The 16,974-nt window shown below is 34.9% G+C and overlaps 1 long non-coding RNA gene across 1 annotated transcript; it reads right to left on the bottom strand.

The window, feature by feature from the left end:
- Positions 1-6,366: 6,366 nt before the first annotated feature.
- On the bottom strand, positions 6,367-15,959 carry LOC115283258. Its single transcript, XR_003904973.1, has 3 exons — positions 15,767-15,959; positions 14,101-14,184; positions 6,367-6,518 (listed from the first exon to the last, which is right to left on the bottom strand). It is a non-coding gene; the product is annotated as an uncharacterized LOC115283258 (long non-coding RNA).
- Between the last annotated feature and the right edge of the window lie 1,015 nt (positions 15,960-16,974).

Raw genomic sequence — 16,974 nt, 5'->3', positions numbered from 1 at the left:
ATGGCCATATTTATGTAGGTCTATATCTGTCCTATTTATTAGGTTCTATAGAGCTATGTGTATCTATCCTTTCATCTATACCACACTGACTTGATTACTTTAGCTTTTTAGCACTAAAATTGGGCAGTGTAATTCTTTTTTTTTTTCAAAATTGGTTGGACTAGCTATTCTTGTTACTCTTAGTATCAACTTGCCAATAACCATAAAAAGATCCATTGGGGTTTTGATTGATATTGTGTGAATCTATAGATCTTTGATGAAAATGGACATCTTTACTATCTCAATTTTTCTAATATATATATAGCACAGTATGTTCATTTACTTAGGTTTTCTTGGGTAATTTATCAGCATTGGTAGTTCTTAGCATTCAGATTCTGCACATGTTTTTCTTATATTTGTATCTAAATATCTCACTTTTTGGAATTATTGTAAATATTTTCTTTAGTTTTGGTTTCCAGTTTTCTTTAGTATTAATCAGGTAGATTATAATGTATCTGGTCTTGGATTTTTTTGGATTTACTGTTCAGAGCCCATTCAGCTTCTTTTTTGCATATTTTTGTCAGAATATTTGCCAAATTTAAGACATTTCCAGCCATTATTTCTTTGAATGCTCTTTCAGCACTATCATATTTTTCCAGTCCTTCTGAGACTTTGATTATATAAAGTTGAGACATTTTGCTGTGAGACATTTTGCTCTCACCCAGTTCCCTGAGGTTTTGTTCATTTTTTCAATCTTTTTTTTCTTTTTGCTGTTCAGGTTGGATAATTTCTACTGGTCTAACTTAACATTCACCAACTTCTTTTATCATCTTTATTCTGTTGTTTAATCCAGAAAGTGAGGTCTTGTGGGTTTTAGACATTTTGGTTATCATATTTTTAGGTTCTAAAATTTCCATTTGATTCTTCTTTATATATTTTATTTCTTTGCTGACACTTTATTTTAATATTTGATTCAGGAGGATTCATGATTGCTTATTTTTTATGTTAATTCCAGTATAGTTAACATACAGTTTTATATTTGTTTCAGGTGTACAACATAGTGATCCAACAATCCCATAAATCACCCAATGCTCATCACAACAAGTGCATTCCCTCATCATCATCTATTTCACATATTCCCCCATCCACTTCCCCTTTGATAACCATCAAGTTTGTTCTCTATAGTAAAGAATCTGGAGTGTTTTTTTGTTTGTTTGTTAGTTTGTTTCTCTCTCTCTCCTTCTCTCTCTTTTTCCTTTGCCCATTTGTTTTGCCTCTTAAATTCTACATATGAGTGAGATTGTCAACAGACATATGAAAAGATACTCAACATTACTATCTTCAAAGAAATGAAAATCAAAACTATAATGAGATATCACCTCACACCCATCAGAATGGCTAAAGTCAAAAATACAAGAAACAAGTTGGTGGGGATGTAGAGAAAAAGAAACCTTCTTTCACTGTTGGTGGGAAGGCAAACTGGTGTAGCCACTGTAGAAACTGGAAGTTTCTCAAAAAGTTAAAAATAGAACTATCCTTGGGGTGCCTGGGTGGCTCAGTAGGTCGAGCCTCTGACTTCAACTTAGGCTCAGGTCATGATCTCATGGTTTGTGGATTTGAGCCCCGCATCAGGCTCTGTGCTGACCACTAGCTCAGAGCCTGGAGCCTGCTTCAGATTCTGTGTTTCTTTCTCTCTCTCTGTCCCTCCCTTGTTCACACTCTGTCTCTCTCTGTCTCTCAAAAATAAATAAATGTAAAAAAAATTTTAAAAAAGAACTGTCCTACTATCCAGTGATTGCATTACTGGATATTTACAAAAAAAAATACAGAAACACTAATTCAAAGGGATACATACACTTCTAAGTTTATAGCAGCATTATTTATGATAACCAGATTATGGAAGCATTTTTACTTTTTTATGTATCTTTTTACTTCTTCTTTAATTTCCTGGCTGACCCATTCATTATTTAGTAATGTGTTTAACCTGAATGTATTTGTAGGCTTTCCAAATTTTTCCTTGTGTTTGACTTCAAGTTTCATAGCATTGTGGTCAGAAAAGATACATGGTATGATCTCAGTCTTTTCATACTTGTTGAAGCCTGATTTATGACCTAGTATGTCATCTATTCTGGAGAATTTCCTATGTGCACTTGAAAAAAATGTATATTCTGCTATTTTAAGATGGAATGTTTTAAATATATGTTATGTCCATCTGGTCCAGTGATTCAAAGCCATTGTTTCCTTGTTGATTTTCTGCTTAGAGGATCTGTCCATTGTTGTAGGTGGGGTGTTAAAGTCCCACTATTTTTGTATTATTATCAGTTAGTTTCTTTATGTTTGTTACTAATTGATTTCTATATTTGGGTGCTTTCATATTGAGTACATGAATATTTACAATTGTTGGACCTTCTTGTTAGATTGTAACCTTTATTATGGTATAGTGCCCTTTTTCATCTCTTATTACAGTCTTTTATTTAAAATCTAGTTTGTCTGATATAAGTATTGCTACTCTGGCATTCCTTTGACATCCATTTGCATGATAAATGTTTCTCTATCTCCTCACTCTCAATCTGCAGGTGTCTTTAAGTCTAAAATGAGTCTCTTGTAGGCAGCATATAGATGGTCTTGTTTTTTTTTTTTTATCCATTCTGACACTCTGTCTTCTTGTTAGAGCATTCAGTTCATTTGCATCCTTAATGCAAATTATTGATTTGCATTATTGATATATATGCATTTTGTGCCATTTTATTACTTGTTTATTACTTCTTTCTGGAGGTTTCCCCTGCTCTTTTCTTATCTTTGTCACTTTTGGTCTTTCATTTCTACTTAAAGAGTCATCATTTGAATTAGCCAAAAATGGGAAACAAACCAAATGGCTCAGTCAGTCGAGCCTCTGACTCACAGCTTCCATGGAGGGATTTTCTTTTTTCTTTTTTTTAAAGTTTAGTGTATGTTTCAGCTGACCAAATGGAACCAGTAGAGAGGGAGATATTGATGATACTCAGAAGAAAAAAAAAAAAAGAAGATAATTGATGCAGCAAAGTCCATATAAATGCTGGGGAGGATGGAATTCAGAGAACAGGTAAAAGTGTTGCTGTTAAATGGGATGTGAGGCACCTTGAAATAAGCAGATAAATTCAGGACCATTTGTAGGTCTGGGAATTCCCATTTCTGGTTTCCATTTCCATTTTAAATCACAAAGTGAGGTCATCTCACGGCAAGGGGGTGTAAGAATGGGGAACTGGTCAAAGTTCATGGAAAGGCCTACAATCACTGTAGGGAGTTATAGAATGACCTATCTCATGGTCAGATGACTGGGCAGTATTAATGGCCCAGTTCAATCTGAAGGTCATAGGTTTACAGTGGCATTAGTTTGCTGCTATACTTCCAGCTCTTCCATTCTCTTATCCCCACCTTGTCTGCTCTTTGACTTGTTGACCTGTTTTGAGACCTACCTCCATGAGTAATGCCAACATCCATTTAATCATAACTTTTTGCTTTCATCTCTGACATCCCATGAGCCTCTGGCTCTGATAAATTTACTTCCTAGAAGTTGCTTCAATCTGCCTTTCTTCTCAGTCCTTTTTTTCACTGTTTCAGTTACAGTACTCTGTATCTCTACCTTCTAACTAGTTGTCTTACCTCTCATTTTTGTTTCCTTCAAATTCATCCTTCACACAGCCATCAAAGCTTGATCAGTCTAAAACATAAAATCTGACCATGATTATTTAAAACACTTCAATGGATTCCCATAACTAATAAGATTTAGTCTAAACTCCTTAACAAGGAATATGAAAAGCCTCCATGACCTAGTCTTTAGCTACCTCCTCAGCCTCACCTCTTATCCTATTCTCTTCCTCAGTTTTATACTCTAGCAGTACTTGAAGTTCCCCGCATGTTGTTTTCTACTTCCTTGCCTTTTGCTTTCCCCGTGTCTTATGAAGCTTACTACCATTTACCTTTTTTTTTTAAGTTTATTTGTTTTTAGAAAGAGAAAAGAGCAAGAGAGGGGCACAGAGAGAGAGAAAGGGGGAGAGAGAGAATCCCAGGCAGGCTCTGAGCTATCATTGCAGAGCCCAATGCAGGGCTCAGTTTTACAACCATGAGCTCATGACCTGAGCCAAAATAAAAAATCAGATGCTTAACCGATGGAGCCACCCAGGTACACCTCCCCCCATTTACCTTTGATGACAGCTTAGGCATGATCCTTTTTTATCACCTTCTTCCTCCATCATTATCAGTGCACACCGCCCCTGGGTTTGGTTAATTGTTCTTTGATTTCCTACTTTCTTGTATTCATTTTTATTATTCTATTGATCACAGTGAATAATAAGTGATTTTTTTATTTTAAAGTTTAAGTTTTATTATTTCTATAGCTTTTATGTATAAATTTTATTTATTTATTTATTTATTCATTCATTCATTCATTCATTTATAAAGTATTAAGTAGGGGCTGGAAGATATTTTTTCAAGTTTTTATTTAAATTCCAGCTAGTTAACATTTAGTGTTATATTGGTTTCAGGAGTAGAATTTAGTGACTCATCACTTACATTTAATACCCAGTTCTCATCACAAGTGCCCTCCTTAATATCCATTACTTATTTAGCCTAACCCCCTGCCCACCACCCATCCAGTAACCCGCAGATTGTTCTCTATAGTTAACAATCTCTTAGGTTTGCCTTCCTCTCTTTTTTTTCTTCCTTCACCTGTGTTCATCTGTTTTGTTTCTTAAATTCCACATATGAGTGAAATCATATTGCATTTGTCTTTCTCTGACTGACTTAAATCACTTAGCTTAATATACTCAAGCTCTATCCTTGTTGTTGCAAATGGCAAGATTTCATTCTTTTTTTATGGCTGAGTAATACACACACACACACACACACACACACACACACACACACATATATATACACCACATCTTTTTTATCCATTCATCAGTCTATAGACATTTGGGATCTTTCCATAATTTGACTATTATTGTTAATGCTCCTATAACCATCAGGGTGCATGTGCCCCTTTGAATCAGTATTTTTGTATCTTTTGGGTAAATACCTAGTAGTACAAGCTGGGTCACAGTACAGTTCTGTTTTTAACTCCATACTGTTTTCCACAGTGGCTGCACCAGTTGGCATTCCCACCAACAGTGTAAGAGGGTTCCCTTTTCTCTGCATCCTCAGTAGCATCTGTTGTTTCCTGTGTTGTTAATTTTAGTCATTCTGACAGGTATGAGGTGTATTTCTCTGATGATAAATGATATTGAGGATATTTTTTCATGTATCCGTTAGCTATTTGTAAATAATAAGTGATTTCATCTGTGTCTCTTCTACCAGTGTTGAGCTCCAGGGACTATCTCAGATTTGCCTTTGTACCTTAGTAACTAACCAGTGCTTGGCACATAGCTGGTGTGGAATAAGTGCCTTTAAAGAAAAGAAGAATACTACATGGCAATGAGAAAGAATGAAAACTGGCAATTTGTAGGAAAGTGGATGGACCTTGAGGGTGTCATGCTGAGTGAAGTAAGCCAGGCAGAGAAGGACAGAAACCATATGTTTGCACTCATAGGTCTAGCAGGAAAACAAGAGAGACCTAATGGAGGACCAGGGGGAGTGGAGGAGGGAGAGAGAGTTGGGGAGAGAGAGGGATGCAAAACTTGAGAGACTGTTGAATGCTGAGAATGAACTGAGGGTTGAAGGGGAAGGGGGAGGAGGGGGGAAAAGAGGTGGTGGTGATGGTGGAGGGCACTTAAGGGGAAGAGCACTGGGTGTTGTATGGAAAACAATTTGACAATAAACTAAAAAAAAGAAAAGAGGAATAAAGGTGAGAAGAAGAAATAAGGAAGAAAGGAAAGAAGGAAAGGAGGGACATAGATATTGGGATCATTCCACTGCACCATTCAGTTTACAGAAATTAGCAATTTTTACTTTATTTTAAGGAATTAGTTTAAAAGAAAATTGCACATTTCAAATAAAATTGATTATATATATGCTTACGCTTAGGTGCAATTCCTTAGATTTATCCAGTAACTAAAAAGTATTTACTATTATCTGTAAGCAATTTGCAACCAACCTGCTATGCACTTCCCTGAGTATCTTATTAAGATACATGTCCTAAATCAATACACAAGTGTTATGCTGAATTCTGGAGTTAAGTATTTGTCATCTCTGCTGAGTTAATGAAGTTAGATATCGGAAATGAAAGTTTTGCTCTGTAGTCAAAGGTTGGGGGGAATGAAAAGTGAAATGTATAAAGAGGTAAGAATAGCATAAATACAGAAATAAAGGCAAACTATAATTGACAGCATGAGTCATACAGTGTTTTCTTAAGCTATTCTGAGTATGCTTTTTAAATGATCATATGTATGTGTGTATAAGTATATATAAACATTTTTTTCTGCAGAAAATTTTTAATAGTTAGGTTTCATCTGCACATGTCCTATCCTTTAAAGGATTTCTGGCTCTTCAGAACTTGGGTATCCAATTTGTTGTTTCTCTTTTTGAATGTAGCTTGACTTTTGGACTTCTGGTGTGGAAAATCTCTGCAAGGAAGTTGAAAATATCAATTGTAATTAAATAGCACTTAATAAAATTTATATTCTTGTTTAGATATACTTATGTATTAGAGAATTGTTCATATACTATCTGAGTCATCTTAAAATCTATTTAATCACCATTATAAAGTTTACTGATTTAAAATAAGGTTTACTGATTTAAAACAACACACAAAAATATTTTCTTTTAGCAAATGAATTGTTGGCTACTTTTAAATAACCGTTAAATACTGTAGTTGTAATACAGTTACTCCAGAGAAGTTTAAATATTGTACAATCTAGAATCTCTTTCATGAAGTAAGAAACAAGCATTACAGGAACAAATTTACATAAAAAACAAATATATATCTTTTTCAAAATTTATAACTTTTTTTATACCAAAGCACACACACTAATCTTGCAAAGTGATGACTGTTAGTACTGTAAAACTGCAAAATTAAATTTGTAGCTTTTACAAAGTATTCCACTTTTCTCTTATTGTATGATTATTTGCACAAAGGTTAAATTATATCACTAGTGTTTTCACTTCATGTTATTATAGCAGAATTGTTTATAGCAGAATGTCCTACTAACCCAGCTTTTGTCACTACTATACAATTTTTTTATGATAAGGGTTCATGTTACTTATTTTTTTTATTTCAGTGTAGTTGATATGTTACTTTTTGACAATTAAAATTCTACACTAACAGATGCATCTTTCTATTGCAAGAGGTTGAGAAGGATTGATATTAATTCTTCTTAGAATGTTTAGTAAACTTCACCAGAGAAGCATCTGATCCTGGGCTTTCATTCACTGGAAGATTTTTAATACTGATTCAATCTCCTTACTAGTAATTGATCTATTCAGATTTTTAGTTTTTTCCTGATTTAGTTGTTAGGGTGTATGTTTCTAAGAATTTTTTTCATTTCTTTTTTAAAATTTTTTAAATATTTGTTTATTTTTGAGAGAGAGAGAGAGAGACAGAGCATGAGCAGGGAAGGGGCAGAGAAAGAGAGGGAGACACAGAATCTGAGGCCTGCTCCAGGCTCCAAGCCTGACGTGGGCCTCAAACACATGAACCATGAGATCATGACCTGAGCTGAAGTCAGTTGCTTAACCAACTGAGCCACCGAGGCGCCCCTAAATTTTTCCATTTCTTCTAGGTTGTCCACTTTCTTGGTGTGTAGTTGTTCATAGTAACTTCTTATGGTCCTTTGTATATCTGTATCAGTTATAATGTCTTTTTCATTTGTAATTTTATTTATTTGGGTCCTCCTTTTTCCTTGATTAGGCTAACTAAAAATTTGTTAATTTTGTTTACCTTTTCAAAGAACCAATTCTTAGTTTGGGTAATCTTTTCTATTATTTCTCTGTTTTCTACTTCACTTATTTCTGCTCTAGTCTTTATTTTTTCCTTCTGCAAATGTTGGGTAGAGTTCATTCTTCTTTTTCTACTTTCTTAAAGTGTTCAGTTATTTTTTGGGGGAGATCTTTCTTGTTTTTTTTTTTAAATTTAGGCATTTATTTTGAAGAACATTCCTCTTATACCCGCTTTTGCTGCAAACCATAAATTCTAGTATGTTTGGTTTCTATTTTCATTTGTCTCAGTAAATTTTTTTCATTTATTTTCTGATTAATTTCTTCTTTTATCCATTGGTGTTTCAGAAGAGTATTGTTTAATTTCAATGTATTTGTGAATTTTCCAGTTTTCTTCTTGTTACTGATTTCTAGCTTTATGCTATTGTGGTCAAGGAAGATACTTGTTATAATCGAAATCTTCTTGAATTTGTTAAGACTTATTTTGTGGCCTAACATATGATGTCTCTTAGAAAATGATCCATGTGCAATTGAGACAGTGTGGATACTGTCATTGAATGGAATGTTTTATATATATGTATCAGGTCCATTTGGTCTATAGTTTTGTTCATTTCCACTGTTTCTTTATTGATTATCTAAATAATCTATTTATTTTTGAGAGTGGGATATTATGTCCTTAACTCTTATTGTGTTTCTATTTCTCCTTTCAACTCTGTTTGATTTTCCTTTATATATTTAGATGCTTTAATGTTGGGCATATAAATATTTAAAATTGCTATATATCCTTGATGTGTTGAGTCCTTCATCATTAGGTAATGACATTCTTTGTCTCTTTTTACCATTTTTACTTTGAAGACTATTTTGTCTGATATAAGTATGACTATCCCTGATGTATGTATATATGTGTGTGTGTGTATATATATATATATATATATACCATTTGCTTGAAATGTCTTTTTCCATCCTTTCAGTCTATGAGTCTCTCTAAGACTAATGTAAGTCTCTTGTAGGCAGCTTATTTTTTATCCATTTAGCCACTATATGTCTTTTGATTGGAGAATTTAATCCTTTTATGTTTTAAATATAGTTTATAAGTAAGGACTTACTATTGTCATTTTGTTAATTGTTTTCTGGTATTTTTTAGATTCATTGTTTTTGGCTTCTTATTCTGCTGTCTTTTTTGTGCATGTTGTAATGTATTTTGTATCAGTATTATTTGATGTCTTTATCACATTATTTTGTGTAATAACTGCAGGTTTTCCCCTTGTGGTTACTCGGAGGCTTACAAAAAATATCTTAAATTATAACACCTTATTTTTAAGCCAATAACAACCTAACTTCAATATAATTCCTAACTTTTGCACTTTTACCTTTCTGCCCCTTCAAATTTTAGGTTACTGCTGTTACACTTTATATATTTTTTATTGTGTAACTAATAATGGATTATTGTCATTACAGTTATTTTTACTACATTCATGTGTTTTTTACCTTTAAACTAGAATTGTACGTGAATTATATACCACCATTACCATATTAAAGAATCTAACTTTGACTATATGCTTACCATTGAGTGAGTTTTACACTAACCTTTAGTGTTTTCATGATGTTAATTAGCATCTTTTACTTCCACTCAAAGAACTTCTTTGAGCATCTCTTGTTAGGCGGGCCTAGTGGTAATAAATTCCCTTACCTTCTGTTTGTTTGGGCAAGTTTTTATCTGTCCTTCATTTCTTAAGAACAGCTTTGCCAGGTATAATATTCTTAGTTGATACTGTTTTTTCTTTCAATGTTTTAAATATGTCATCCCATTGTCTCCTGCCTGAAATGTTTCTGTTAAGGAATATATCCATAGTCTTATAGAGATTTTCTTGTATGTAACTACTCTTTCTTGCTGGTTTAAAAATCCTTTTTTATCTTTGACCTTTGATGAATTTATTATAATGTGTTTCAATGTACCTCTAGTCAGGTTTAACCTATTTGGGATCTTTTGGGCCTCATATATCTGGATGTCCATTTCTTTCCTCTCAAGCTCAGAGTTTTCAGTGATTAGTTCTTTGAATATACTCTCTCTTCATTTCTATTTCTCTTCTCCTTCTGGAATTCCCACAATGTGAATATTGTATGTTTCCCATATGTTGCATAAGTCTCATAGACTTTTTTCACTTTTTCATTCAAAAACATTTTTTTGGCTCCTCTGACTAAATTATTTCTAATGTCCTATCCTCTAGTCATTGATTATTTCTTCTTCATGGTTGGGTCTGCTTTTGGAGCTCTCTGTTGTCCTCATTTCAGTTATTGTATTTTTCAACTCTAAGATTTCTGGGGTTATTTTATGTTTTCTATTTCTTTGTTGAACTTCTTGTTTTGTTCATGTCTTGTTTGCCTAATTTTCTTTAGTTGTTTGTGTGTTCTTTTAGTTGCTAATCTTCTTTAAGAGGATTATTCTGAATTCTTTGACAGTTCATAAATATCTATTTCTTAAGGGTGAGTTATTTAGAGCCTTATTAGTTTCTGCTGGTGGTGTCATATTTACTTGATTTTTTCATTATCTTTGATTCCTTATATTGGTATCTACACATTTGAGTAATTGATGTTTTCTTCCAGACGTTTTAAGTTTACTTTGGTAGAGACAAATTTTCACCATTAGGCACAGTTTGGGTTTCTGGGTATCTTCTGGTAGTGTCCTTGGGCAGGTGGAGGTGGCTATTAAGTTTTATTTTAGGTGAGGCAACTGTTCAAGCTCTGAGGTCAGGAATGGAGGAGGCATACCACTAGCTGAGAACAGTTGTATAGGACTTCTGGCTTAGTTCCCTGCTCAAGTGAAGATGTAGTATGGGTTCTGGGTTTTCCCTGATTCTCTGGTCAGGCTTACTAGATGCTTGGAACTGGGTACTATATTCACTACTAAACGAGGTTATGAATTAACTTTCCTGAAGGAAAGTGAGTTGGGATTCAGGGCCTGGGCTCATTGCTTGGGGTCCCCAATCATGCAACAGTGTGACTGAATTCCCTGGTCTGGTGAGGCCACTAGTTTTCCTCTGCAGATGAGGAAAGCCACAGGCCATGCTTTTTTCAAGTGCCACTGTGAGCAAGATTGTTGGATGGGCTACACAGATTCCCATGTGTTCTGGTTAGGTTCTTTTGTCAAGCAGGGTAAAAACTATATTCATCAATGAGTAGGGTTATGAATTAGTTTTCCTTCCCAGGTGCATCAGGAGAAGCAGCTCTCAAGCTGATAAGGCTTTGTTGTCTTAACTCAAGCCATCCCGTACTCCAAGGTGCCTGACCACAGAGGGCCACTGGCTTTACTCTGCAGTGTGCTGGTTCTGCCTGCTTATCTCTCAGCTAAAGCATTGCTGAGTTACCTGTGTAACTAGATCTTACTGCCAGCCACTTTTTTCAGACGGGGTCAGGAGACACTCTCCATAGTGGGTGGAGCTGTCCCTCAGTTTCCTTGTTTGGGCAGCATAAGGAGGGGCCCCTCCAGGCCTCTTACACTTTTCACAAACAGGCTTTACAGTTTGGAAGGGCTGGGAGCTACTGTCAGCCTTCGCTACATATTAATCCTACTGCCTGGGCATAGCAGAAGCATCATCCATGCCTGCTACTGGCTTTGCTCTGGGGGTAACCATCATCACATCCCTCTCAACTGGAGCATTGCTTGACTACACAGTTTCCATGTGCTATTTCCCACCTTTATGGCCAGATGGGACCCAGACACACTCCCCCCCAGTCAGGGGTTTTCCTGAGAATTGGCAAACCAGACACCAAGGCCTGCAAAACTCAACTGAGGACGCAAATCAGGAAGTTCTGATTCTTAAAGTCTCTAGTCAAAGTGTACCACCAACTTCTTCAGATGAGTAGAACTGCTGGTTGGGATTACTACTTGGACGCTGCAGATATGAACTCAGCTATCCAAGATATGTGAATTGTTGCAAGCCCCTGTCTTCTCTGTCACAGATTACTAGTGGTTGAACCCTCCAGATTCCACTGTAGTCCTCATGGTATGATACCACATTACGGGCTCCCACAGTTCTGGGAGGACTAGTTGTTCCCTTAGGATATTTTTTCCCCACTGGATGAACTGTAAACTTAGAAGAGACCTCTCCAAGTAGTGCTATGCTGACCGAGGGGAGGGGCAATGTGGTCACTGTGTAGCTGCTTCTTTTACCCTTCTAATGGAGTCTGTCCTGGTCTCTGTGCTGCTGGCGGGTGTTTCAACCTCAGTCCCATGTTCTAGGATTCTCTCAATGGTGTCTTGTTCATGAATAGTCATTATTTGTTCTTCTTGTGAAGGGAAGAGAAGTCAGGAAAGACCTATGTTGCCATCTAGGTGATGTCACCCCCCACAGTGAATATTTTGGGAAGGTTATTTTGTCATGTGGTCAACTTAACTAAAATTGCCTACTCAAAAAAACATCTCAGTATGTCAACAAACACCAGTTATTCATTTTTGATGAGTTTTTAGTTCCATTTTTTTATAATTTATTACATTTCAAGAAAATCCATAAAAAAACTTTTAGATGATAATTATTTCACTATTATATTTTATTGCTGTTTCTACTTGTACAAAGAAACACAGTTTGCACTTTATGTTAATTATTAATATGTCTTGTAACTGAAGATAAGCAATTAGCTAGTGTTCAGCATTAGCTTGAACAGTGTGCTATTTAAAGTGTTATTTGAAACACAAAATAACAGTTGTCTTGTTAAATTATGACAAGTTAATATTATAATAACATAAGACTATTCTGACCTCTGAGTTAATCTAATAGCATTTAACCAATCTTCTTGTGATACCAAATCTCCTTTCTAAAAATTTCAAATTTAAGTGAGATACATATCATATATTAATACATTTGAAGTATTACATATAGTATACTTTTGACTCATATTTCTAATGATTAATATATACTTTATGTATGTATATAATATTTTACATACAATTTTATATACATAAGATATACATACATATATACATACATTTAAAAAATGTTTTATTTGTTTTTTGAAAGAGAGAGTGAGCAAGGGAGGGTGAGAGAGAGAGGGAGACACAGAATTTGAAGACAGGCTTGAGGCTCTGATCTAGCTGTCAGCACAGACCCAACGTGGGGACCAAACCCACAAACCGCGAGATCATGACCTGAGCCAGATTTGGTCACTTAACCAACTAAGCCACGCAGGCATCCCCATAGATACATTTTTATGTGCATAAAGTATATTCATGCATATGAATATATCTCATATTTCTAATGATTCATGTACACTTTTTAATATTTTATATACATAAAGTGTACATACATGCATACACATTTTATATACATAAAGTATATTCATCCATAAACAGTATTAAATATACTATATCTTTGACTCATATTTCCTAATCTCATTTTAAAAATGAAATAATTGTAATAGAAGTCTTATAATCTAAGCTTTCCATCTTTATCTCAATTGATATTTTCATATTGTTTTGCTATAGCAAAATCTTAGTATTTGTTGTGTTATTTTTACTTGAATTATGGTGATGATAAACCATATATGGAAATTGAAATGTATGGTGAATTGATAAACCATATATGGAATTGAAAAGAATACTTGTTCCCATAATTTCCTTCAAGTTTAGCTGTTCCTAGAGAGCCATTCCAATTATAAGATAGATACATGTAAGGATTGTCCTTTTTGTGTTCATGAATAATAAACCTATTTTAAATGAAAAAATAAATATTAAATATTTCAATATGCCTTAAAAAATAAAACACATAGTGTTAAATTTTATAGTAAAAGAGATTGTTATTACTGTATTCTATAGGAAGCAAATAAATGAAATTATCCAGAAGTCACATTTGATTGATATAACACATATAATAAAATAATGGCATCATTAAAAAAGGAAATCATTCTCCTTTTATCCAATTTCTCACTAAAACTAGGGTTTTTGTTAGGGAATATTTCCTGTTATTTATCAGAATTTTTGAAAAATTACTATAATATTTAGATAAATGAAAGAATTACAATTTTAAACATCTTACAGATTAATTTGGTCAATACTGCCTTTTTCTCAGGAAATGTTATCTTCTAGTCTGGTATAAATACAGCTACAGATAATTATGGTTAGAAACATTGTTATCTCTGACAGTGCCTCTTCTTCTCTGCAACCCCAACTTCTACAGAAAAATAAATACATAAAAGTCTCTACTAAAATCCTTTCCAAATAATGTTGGGCATTCTTTTTCAGTATCGACATGTTTTAGTTTTCTTTTTAAGAGAACTTACTTGTAATTTCTTCCAGAGCACTTTAATGGTGGAGATACAAGACTTCCAGGAGGCATACTCTGATGGGGGTGAGTTCCAGGGATTCTGCACATAGATTTTTTAAAGGGAGTGAGGAAAGGTTTAGCACCGATTTTAAGGAAATTTGAAACACAATAGCCCACAATGATTTTACATACCAAATATTTAAATGTCAAGATATCTCCAGGCTTGATTCTTTTTAAACTACTTTTTATGTTTATGTATTTTGAAGACAGAGAGAGACAGTGCTTGAGGCAGGGAGGGGCAGAGAGAGAGGGAGACACAGAATCCTAAGCAGGCTCTAGGCTCCAACCTGTCAGCACAGAGCCTGATGCAGGGCTTAAACTCACGAACCCTGAGATCATGACCTGAGCCGAAGTAGGACGCTCAACTGACTGAGCTACCCATGTGCTCCAAGGCTTGAGTCTTAAAAATGACCAATAAAGGTATTGCTAGAAGGAACATGCTTACTTATAGCAATAACTTAGCAAGTCTGTCTCTCATATCTATCTATCTATCTATCTATCTATCTATCTATCTATCTATCTATCTATCATCTATCTATCTATCATCTATCCATCCATTATCTATCTAACTATCATCTATCTATCTATCAACATCTACTTACCATCTGTTTATCTATGATGGAGAACAATTTACTGAAGGGGAAATGCAAATGGAAGATTTATTTCAGCTGCCACTCTAAGCACTAAGTGACCTTCCTAGCCAAAAGGATTATATATAAATCCCCCTTCCCATTGTCATAGTGTGGAAAACATACCTAGAGAAAACACTGTTGACAAAAGTAATTCAGAAAAATAATACTTAGGTTGAATATAGTGAACTTCAATATCAAACAGTCACAGAATACTGCAGAAAGCTTTGGAGAGAAGCTAATACATACAAATCAATTGATAAATGCTCGGTACTTAAAGACTGTACTTTGAGTAATTGCATTGGAAAGAGTAAGTTGTGGTAATATAAGCATTGAAACAAGAAATTGACATTTTAACACAGATATGAGCCATACAGACTAGATCTACACAGAGCTTATTCTTATAGCCACACTGGTTATGTTGGTTATATAACATTATTGACATGGTAATTTTGATGGAACCATATTGAAATCAAGAATATTTTTACTTTGCTACTTTGACAGAGATATTTTTAAATGGGAAAATTTGATTCAGTCTATAAAACATTGCACTTTCCAATTTAAAAAACATTAAGTGGGGTGCCTGAGTGGCTCAGTTGGTTAAGTGTCCAACTTTGGCTCAGGTCATTGTCTCGTGATTCATGAGTTCGAGCCCCACGTCAGGCTCTGTGCTGACAATGCAGGGCCTGGAGCCTGCTTCAGATTCTGTGTCTCCCCTTCTCTCTGCCCCTCTCCTGCACATTTGTTCTCTCTCTCCTTTCCCTCTCTTTCTCTCTCTCAAAAATAAATATTAAAAAATAAAAATTAATAAATTAAGTAAGTAAGTAATATGTGAAATATACACTATGACTCATTCATAAGTTTCAGCTCATGTTCACAACCACCTCTGGGGGGTGGGGTGAGGAATCTTGGATTGGTAGAAATGTCAGAGATGATATAAAGATTAGGTATCTAGAAAAATACTCTGATACAAACAAGAAGAATGAGACATACCCAATATTTCTCCTCCATTGTTTAAATATCTTTCTTCTGTCTTTGGGCTTTCCTTTTCTGCTTTGTTTTTGCGATCTTCTTTAAAATAAAATAAAAAATCACAACAAAACAAAAAAAGAAAATCATGACCCTTCAAAGTGTGATTTCAGTGAAGCTTGACAAGAAAACCTCACTTGTGTTGGACTGAGAGCCAGTCCCTCTGATCTTTGATCCCTGATGTCACAGTAGTCAGAATCAAGAGTTCCTAATAATTCCATACATCAGATCTTAAAGGGGCTACCTTTCCTTACTTCGTGGACTTAACTTCATTGGGTCAGGTCTCTTTCTCTAGCAGGCAAAAGAGAATAGTATACCTGATGTGATGAAAAGGGGCTTATCTAAATTTTGGACATGGAGGTTATAAACCAGATTCTCTAGCTTTAGTAGTATGGATATATTGGGGAGAAAAATACCGTAGAAAGTAGTAAAGGGGTCATAGCATGTAGAGGTACTGCTGTGTACCTCCAATTTGTCCCATTTGGGCCTAATTTAAAGTTGTTAATGAAGACCCAACCCTTGATTCAACTAGGTAAATGTAGAAAAGTGTTTCAGGCAGAATCTAAGAGTAAAAAATTATAGGGTAGAAAACCGGGCCAGACTGACATGGTGAGATTATTTTTTGAGATCATGCAGTATTGGTAGTGGTGATGATAGTGGTGATAGTAGTGTGGCACCCTACCCTGAGAAGCACATGGGAGTCCAGAAAGAATAGCAGCTAGCTACTGAAGACAGTTTTCTCCAGAGTTAGTGACCATAGTAGACCATGGAGGCAGGGTTATAATATAGTTTTTGTCCAAACCAGAACACTTAAGAGAGTAACAGGGGGAACTGTTAATGTTTACATTGGAACAACCAACAGAAAGTGGGACTATCCTGGTCACCCTACCCTGAAGTCACCGTTGTTAGACCTAAAGCTGAGGCTCTTCATGTTTTTCAAAAACACAATAAAAGTGGCTTTCACTTTCTCCAACAAAAATAATTCCTTTCCCATATTTTATTTCAGAAAAAAACCCTGAATTTCCCTATTTGGTATTACACAGCCACAATCATTAATTCCATTGTTCAGCACCCCCAGTGAAGATGATGCTGTGAGTGTGAGACAGATGTATTTAGTAGAGCATGAAGCCATGGTCTAGCTTGACAATTTCAAAGGACAAAGAAAAAGCCTT

Source organism: Suricata suricatta, chromosome X (genome assembly GCF_006229205.1).
Source record: "Suricata suricatta isolate VVHF042 chromosome X, meerkat_22Aug2017_6uvM2_HiC, whole genome shotgun sequence".
Classification (NCBI taxonomy): Eukaryota; Metazoa; Chordata; class Mammalia; order Carnivora; family Herpestidae; genus Suricata; species Suricata suricatta.
The sequence above is the reverse complement of the archived record's forward strand: the minus strand, read 5'-3'. Positions and strand labels throughout refer to the sequence as shown.